The following is an 8,881-nucleotide window of genomic DNA, read 5'->3' as shown; positions in this document are numbered from 1 at the left end:
CCCCGACGGTGACCCCGGAGTGCGGCGGTGTCGCCGCACGCTGTCGAGCGGCGGGTTAAGTGTCAGAAAAGCAATCCTGCTCCTCGGCTTTTCCAGGTCCGCTGACCTCAAACTACGCTCATGTTGGAAGGGAAATTTGTTGCAGTGTGCAGGACCGACCCCAGGCGGGCTCAGGAGGGACAAGGCCCGGCCTCCGGGACTCCCTCACGGTGGCAGTGCACCGGATACACCGGATACCTGAGAGATGTCTTGCACGCAAGGCTTGCATAGAAACATCCTTTCACTGATGCCATGTGTCTACTTTTGCCGCAGAAATCTCACGTTGAGAGATCTCCCATTGTTGTAGAATGTTCGATCGTGCTGAAATGAGCCGAAAGACCTATCAAGACCTTTAGAAGCAATTAATGCAAATCCATTTAACAGCATGTATTCATTGCAAAAATTCAGTGATGTATCCCCATTTAACAGCATGGAAAAAGTGTTCATGTTGGCAGAATAACCAACAAATAGGTGGAAAATCATAGTCCTGGTCTGTTTCCTGAGCAGGTAAAGAAGCTAAATCTGGTGGATAGATTCGTTCCCTTCAGTTTTGTGACAGCATGTATCTCAAAGGTTTATGACTTACTGAGAGCTCTTTCTCTCTTTTCCTGTAGGCATTCTCACGCAGCTGTGTTTCCAACTCAATCCTTTCACAAAGGAAGCCTGGTCAGGGGCACCAACACCTTCTAACGCTTGGAAATCTGGGGCCATCCTAGCTCTGTGCAAGTACAAATGACCTTCTTTCTACTCATTAAGCCTTGGCTTAGTGGGCCATGAGGTGAACATAAGGAGGCTGCATTCTTGCAGCAAGGAAGACTGGTGGTATCCAGGCTGCCCAAACAGCAGGCAGCACAAGCAGCAGATTGAGGGCAGGATTTAACAGACTCTGCTTGGCACTCACTAGACCTTATCACAAATCCTGTGTTCAATTGTGGGACCTTTATACAAGATGCTGACAAACTGGACAAAGTTCATGGGGGGACACTGAGATGGTTGGTGACAATCTGCAAGCAGCAGCTGCAGGGCTGAGGCTTTTTGAGCCTGAAGCAGATAGCTTCAAAGGCAGTTAATTGCATCTTCCAGTATCCCATAGGGAAGGGGCGGAAAAGACGGAAGTAGGCTTACCACAGCAGACCATAGCAGGAGGGCAAGAGACAAAAGATCAACTGAAACAGGAAATTCCTGATGGATATTAGGAACAAATTTTTTCCCCCTGAAGGTAAGTCAAGAGTCAGAGCAGGTTACAGAGGGAGGTTGTGCAGTCTACCCTTGGAGATTCTTAAGCCAATCTGGTGCAATCTCACGTCTAACCCTCCTTCAAGCAAGAGATTGGACCAGAGACCTCCCTAAATCCTTTCCAGCCTGAAAGACTCAGTGCTGCTACAGAAGTCATTATGTTTGGTTTCTGAGGTTTGTAAGGTGACTCTCAATAGCCTGTATACAAGGATGAAGCTCCATGCTCCACTTACTGGTTTAGTTTCCTGTGATAGGGCAATAAATGCCTCTTTTTTTTATTAATTACAATTATCTGTGTTACCTGTTTCTGCTATGTCATCCTTACTCATTTCATCTGACATAGAATACTTAGAAACATTTAGAAACATTTTCAAATAATTAACTGGATCAGTATATGCAAAATGCAGGAATATTTGTGCACCTGTGAATACAAGTAACCTGAAATCTGGTTAGAAAACGTTCAGAAGACATTAGTGGAGGAGCTGTTACACAAGAAAATTACAAACTTGATGATTATTATGGTGATATTCCTAAATTCTGGCTATGAAAGTTACGTTAAATTTCAGAATTCCAACTCCACACCAGCTATAAAGTCAAGCTGGCTAACCGTTGATGCTAAATCAGTACTTAAATGTAATTTATGATAACATGCTTTAAAAAAACCCAAAAAAATGGACAGTGTAAGCAATATAGTCCTGTCTTAATGACTAATGACAGATGTCTCTCGTCCTGCGATTTTGGTGAGTACCAAATATGCAAAGATTTGTACAGACAGCAATCTAGGTTTAACAGTGATACATATCTGAGGTAGCAAATGCAAACTATGATACTGAGAAACAAGAAAAAGAGTAAGCTGGATGGAGCTCTGAGTGACCTGGTCTAGTGGAAGGTTCGTCCCTTCCAATCCAAACCATTCTATGTTCTATTAGAAGAGTTCAAAAATCATAAATCATACCTTAAAATAGATTAAACTTACTTTAAATATATAATCTTAAAAATCTGTACAACTGTCACGCCTTTGCTGTATTCTCTGCAAGTCCATATCACAGACAAGGGTGGGTTTGCAGTTTCTTCTTCAGCTGTAAGGGAAACCTGTTTCTATTTTTTTAACACGGAAGATGAGCATACTATGTAGTTGATTTCAAGAACTGGAACTTCAAAAAGAAGATAGAACATTGAATGTGAAATTAGAGTTAGGAGCAAATTCCTGTACCTTGATTAGAAGTAGTCACACAATATGAACAGGGGTCATAAAGATCTCCAAATCTATTGTGCATTAAATGAAACAGAAAAAAATAGATATGCTACGTGGCTGACTTCTTGTAGGATTGTTTTCTACACACAAATAGGAACCTCTAAATGTGTCAGCATGTGGTCATCTGGCTCCAACAGCAGGCACAAGAGGTACTACCAAAAACTGAGGAAGGAAAGTGTCTATTTTTATAATACCAGCAGAGAAATAATCAAATGTCTTAATTCTGCTAGGAAATGATGACTGATTAAAAACATGGTTATGTATCCTTGTCCATTGTGGTGATTTAATTTTACAACCATAATATTTTCTTTGATGTTTACATTGATAATTTTCTTTTTGTTAAACAGCGACCAAGCTAAAACCATTCAGCACGTGAAACATGCAACCAGAATAAAATACTCAGTGAAAACCAGAATCAGTGGCAGGCTGAAAAGAGACTGCTATTCAATGTCCACATCTTAACCCAAGTTAACTTGAAAAAACTGGCATGCTCTCCTAGCAAAATCATAACTGTTTATTATGTTTATATCATTTCAGCCCAGAAGCAGGATGAAACAGACAGGTGTAATACTAACTGGGCAAGAAGCCAAATGATCAGTTTGGGGACGAAGAATCTCACCAATTCAAGAAAAATGTCACCAGTTTCACACATTTTTTCCTGAAAAAATAGTTCTGTTTCTGTATCACTGAAATCAAAGCCCTGCGGGCTACCTGTTAAGACTGTTTACTAGGATAAACAGGGAGAGGAAGGATCCACAGATGATGTGCAGGAAAATCTATTTACAAATTTAAGGATAGTGCCTGTTCTGATCTGGAGTGCCAGTTACACCAGTAATACCACCCAGGATGTTTTTATAATGGCAGATGGCTTTTCAAGTGCTCAGTGTGAGCCTGAGAAGGACTCTCAGTTGTCTCTTGACATTCTTTTTGTAATGCATCTTTATATTTTTGTCCAGATGAGACATAAAATGGCAACAGGGTTTACAATGACTATTAGGAGGCTAAGTTCACATTGTATTTATTTACTAGACCAGACATGTAAAGCCCACCTGCTTTTCACCAAGTATTCTATTTAAAGACGAATTTCTAGGATTCTCAATAGCATACTCCAGACAGTACAAACAATAAGGTAGGCTTGAGGCCACAGAGATACTGTCAGGCTTGGCTGGTTTGACAGGTCAAGGGCAGTAAAATTTTTTCTGCTGCTGTCAACAGCTTCTCCTCAACTGCTTTGTCTTTTCCCTACTGTGGTCTACCTTGGCAAAGATAATGTTTGTATCTGGCTGCACATAGGCACACAGGAAACTACAATAGAACAACACCATTCCAGAAGATATAAAAAAACCAAAAAAATCCAGCTATCTTTTCAAAAAGATATGATATATCTCTTCAAAAAGATATTTCCTTCCATGTGCTACTAGACCTTCATGTCTTGTACTGCAGAGATTGGAGAGGGCAGGCTTTTGACTCCATCATGTTAAATCCTATGCACGTGCCCAGTGACTCTCTAGAGATAGGATCAGTTTTGAGTCATGAGCACACAACACCTGTGCATTCATGCACACATGTAAGATAATGCATAAGCTTTTTCTATATCAAAAGCCTTCAAAGCTGTCAAGTTTTATGGGGGTGCCATAAACAGGATTGTAGGAACAAAGGACACTTGTGATACAAAGCGGAAGCCTGTGCTAAATGACCATAAAATGGAAAATCAAAAATCCAGTCAAGGAGAAAGACTATAACTATGGATACAGTATCTTTACACAATTGGATATGGAAACCCCAATCAATCTAAAACGTTTAAAGACTCTTCAAGATGTATTTTATTTGTTTGAAGAGTTTTTTTGTGACGCACACAATAAATAGAGAAAGGGAGTGTTTAGGATTGTATGTGTGAGTAGCCCTGCCATATGGAAATGAAAACAGCATTCTGGAAGATCTCTATTCAACCCAAGGAGACATCATGCACATACTGTTTTCACTTAGGGGGAAAAACAACCCAACATGAAAATCACTATTCTACCTCAGCCTATAGTGATTAGAACTGCCCATGGTCATTCTGAAATCACAGAATCACTAGTTTTGATGAGACCTTCAAGATCACTGAAATCGTCAAGTCCAACCCATGCCCTAACTCCTCAACTAGACCATGGCACATCCTCCTTCCCACAGTTGTTGTGAATGGGGGTCACACTGGCCAGCTTCCAGTCATCTGGAACCTCACCAGTGAGCCAGGACTGTTGGTAAGTGATGGAGAGTGGCTTCTCAAGCTCATGGGCCAGGTCTCTCATCACCCTGGGATGGATCCCGTTTGGGCCCATAGATTTATGAATATCCAAGCATCTCAGAAGTTCTCTGACTGCCTCCTCTTGGATAACAGGGGGACCATTCTATTCCCTGACACCATCTACCAGCCCAGGAGGACAGCTGTCCTGAGGACAAGCCATCTTCCCACTAAAGACTGAGGCAAAGTAGGCATTAAGCACTTCTGTCTGTTCCTCACCTACAGTTACTAAGCTCCCTCCCACATCCAGTAGAGAACAAAGGCTGGTCTCACCCTTCCTTTTGCCATTAATATTGTAAAAACATTTTTTATTTTCATTTACAAAAGTTGCCAAATTAAGTTCAAACTGAGTTTGGCCTCGGACGCTTACCCCTTTGGCTGATCTTTCGGCACAGAGGGACAGTTCCTGTGCCCTCAAGATCTCTGTTTTGAGGCATGCCCAGCTTTCCTGAACTCCTTTGTTTTTAAGGGCTGCTTCCCAAGGGACTCTCTGAATAAGTCTCCTAAACAGGCCAAAGTCTGCCCTCCAGAAGTCTAATGTAAAAGTCTTATTGGTGTTCCTCCTCATTTCACCAAATATCGAGACCTGTGTAATTTCATGATCACTCTGCCCCAAGCAGCCTCCAAGCACCACATCTCCCACCAGCTCATCTCTATTTGCAAACAGCAGGTCTAACATAGTCCCTCCCCTGGTGGGCTCACTCACCAGCTGTGACAGAAGTTATCCTCTACACACTCTAAGAACTTCCTGGACTGACTCTGTTCTGCTGATTAAGTTCCCAGCAGATGTCTGGTAGGTTAAAGTCACCTACAAGAACAAAGGCTGGTGATCCTGACACATTCTCCATCTGCTTATAAAGTAAGTTGTCCACCTCTTCCTCCTGGTTGGGTGGATGATAACAGACTCCCAATAGGATATCAGCCTTGTGGGCCATCCCTTCTTGCCCACAGGCATTCAGCTTCATCATGATTAGTTTCAACAGCCATGGCATCAAAAACCTCCCTAATATAAAGGGCCATCCCTCCACCTCTTCCCCATTTCCTGTCTCTGCTTAAGAGCTTGTAGCCATCTAGTGCAGCACTTCAGCTATGTGAGTTGTCCCACCACATTTTCATGTTGCAGTTTATATTCATTCAGAACTACATTCAATTTAACACAGCTTTTTTTTTTTATATAATGGGATATACAGCTTCCACTACTCCAAGATGATGAGAACAGCTGGCCTGAAAAACAGCATTTAATGCCTGAAGGAAGAGCATGGCAAGATTTGTGAGGCAGTGTTCAAGAACAGTGAACACTTTTAAAGTGAAGATTTTGTAGTGGGTTTCCAAAAGACATGCTATAAATGCTGCATTTTGTTTTTTTAATTTGCTTATGCTGAACAAGAAGGAGAAGTTTCAGGCAAAAGTATTCTGATGCATCGGAGATTAGACACCATTCCTTTAAAGGGTTACACTTCTTCCTGTTTCTACAAGCCAAGGAGAAATTAATTGATAATATATGGATGTGAAACTCCTCCCAAAGCCAAGGGATCATTTCACTTGAGACATGATTATGTTTTTGTAGAGATGCTGGAAGCTACTGCTATGATCAACATTCACCACACTTGTACAAAAATGTAGAATTAACAAGTCCCAGCTTTTTTTCACCTGAGTTTTCTTGCTGATGACTCTTCCTCCTTGCCCTGCTGTTCTTCCTTCTCTATCTTCCTTTCTTGATCCCCAAACAAGGACCACTGTCCTAATTAATTCTTCTTGCCAGGGTTAGCTTTGTTAAAAGGAGCACAGCAGGTAGGCCTGTCTGCCTCAAACTGCATATTTCAGAATCACATCCTCAGTCCTGGAATGACTTCACAGAGAACTGCACCAGGTAGGATTATTAGTTTGTAGGATTATTATTAGGTAGGATTATTATTTAGCACGCTGTGCTGCTCTTCACTCACCCTGCTTCTCAGCAGTTAAGGACTGCAAGCGAGGTGTCTAGATAAAACGGTCAGCAAATCATCCAAGGGACAATTAAAAGGGAAAAAATTAGCACATACTACATTTCCAAAGGCAGAATGAGAAATAACAAAATGAAACAAAACAAAAAACAATACCAAAACAGAATCAGGAGGGCAGGTGCTCAGTCAGCTGCTCATGCAAAGAGAACAGTTGACAAAAATACAAGTATGTGGGAATGGCAGCAATGTTTGCTTCCCACTGTATTAATCAACAGGGCTTTAAAGAAAACAGAAAACTCCCTGAGATTGTCTGCTGGTTTGGGTACAGGCGCACACACACACACACACGCGCACACACACACACACACACACACACACACACACACACACACTTCTTTTACCAGGCAAACAATCCAGGTAACTAAATTCTACATCTGGACATTACAAGTTTTCAGGCACAAATTCGTTCAGTTTTACAAATGTCAAACACTGCGTGTGTCTGAAAAATACAAATGGAAAAACAGCATGCTTGGTTAGTAGATTGTTGCCTATCTCATAGAATCCATGTGTATAAAACTAAGGCACACTATTTTAAGACAAATGACTCCATTATTATAGACACTAACAAGATTTTTGTGTATTCTGTACACTTTCAAATATGTAATTTTTTTCTTTAAGATAGTAAAGCTGGCTGCAGCACATCTTTAGAAATTGTTAATTGCCTTCAATATTTCTGTATATACGTGATTGTCCAAGCTAATGAATTAGGGTGACATTTAGCACCGTATACACCCTGTGTGTGTTCTTACCAATGTAAGTAATTCCATTGTAACTAAATCAACAGTTTTTAATAAGCTCTTTTTCCACTTTAGGCCTGAAGCGTGAGGAGGTTATGGACTTCTAGCATTTGATGAAAGAGAAAGCAGATGAAATCAAATGCTCTTGCAGCATGCAGAAGGTTTGACTACCAGATCCAGTATCACCCTTGCTGTAAGGGTCATTTTCTCAGAAGTGCCTGTTACATACACCATCAAAACCTGAATATGAAAAAATTTAATATCCTGCAGTAACAGCATGTCTATGTAGACATCTTGAACTAAGTAATAAAAAAAGGTAACTGTTTTCCTGTTCTTATCCTTACATTCAGTTAAAGAAGAAAAAGGGTCTTTATTTCATGAAAATTGTTTAATGTCTTAAAAAAACCCTGCATATCAAACTGAAGTAGACAATGTGAGTGATTTTTGGCTACAGAGAGGTCAGAGCTGGCTCCACCTGTATGCAGACTTTTAATTATGTATTTATAGCAGTCCTTAATAGTTGATTTATGTTCAATCAAAGCTACAGCTGCTACTCAGTCCAGTTTGATTCAAATATTTTAACCACAAGGGCATAAAAAGTCTCAGATTGCTGCTCTAAGACTGTGGTTTATTCCCCAGGTCAGACCGGATCATTTAATCAGATACCCTCATCTATACCGTTGTTACTTGACATTCCAAAAGCAAGCCATACACTAATTCCATGAACAAACCTCTCTGGAATTAATTCCAAATATTGCTGCTGTGTTCAAACACAATCTGCATGGCACTGATTTAAAGAAAAAAAGAAACAAGGGAAGAGGACACAACCTCAAGTTGCACCAGGGGAGGTTCTTCCCTGAAAGAGCGATTAGATTTTGGAATGAGCTGCCCAGCCCAGGGAGGTGGTGGAGTCAGCGTCCCTGGAAGTGTTAAGCAATGACTGGATGTGGCACTCAGTGCCATGGTCTGGCTGATAGGGTAGCGCTGGGTCACAGGTTGGACTCCATGACCCCGGAGGTCTTTTCCAACCTGATTCCACGACCCCTTCCCTTGCACTTGTGGGGTTTTTTTTACTATTTAACCTCGATGCTGCCTGGAGTCCCCACCGTGCGGCACAAAAGTGAAACCCTGGCGGTTGCTCCTGTCCCCAGGGGGATGCCCTTGGCAGGAGCAAACACAGGCAAACGCTGCCTCACGGCTGAACGCCCCACGCCCCGCGGCCTGCCCCGGACCCACAGGCACAACCCCGACCCTTCCGGGCCTGGGCAGGGCGAGGGGAGGGCACAGGAAGGGAGGAGGGCGCGGGACGTGCGAGGGGAGGGCACGG

Source organism: Geospiza fortis, unplaced genomic scaffold (assembly GCF_000277835.1).
Source record: "Geospiza fortis unplaced genomic scaffold, GeoFor_1.0 scaffold203, whole genome shotgun sequence".
Taxonomy (NCBI): domain Eukaryota; kingdom Metazoa; phylum Chordata; class Aves; order Passeriformes; family Thraupidae; genus Geospiza; species Geospiza fortis.
This window is presented reverse-complemented; position numbering follows the sequence as displayed.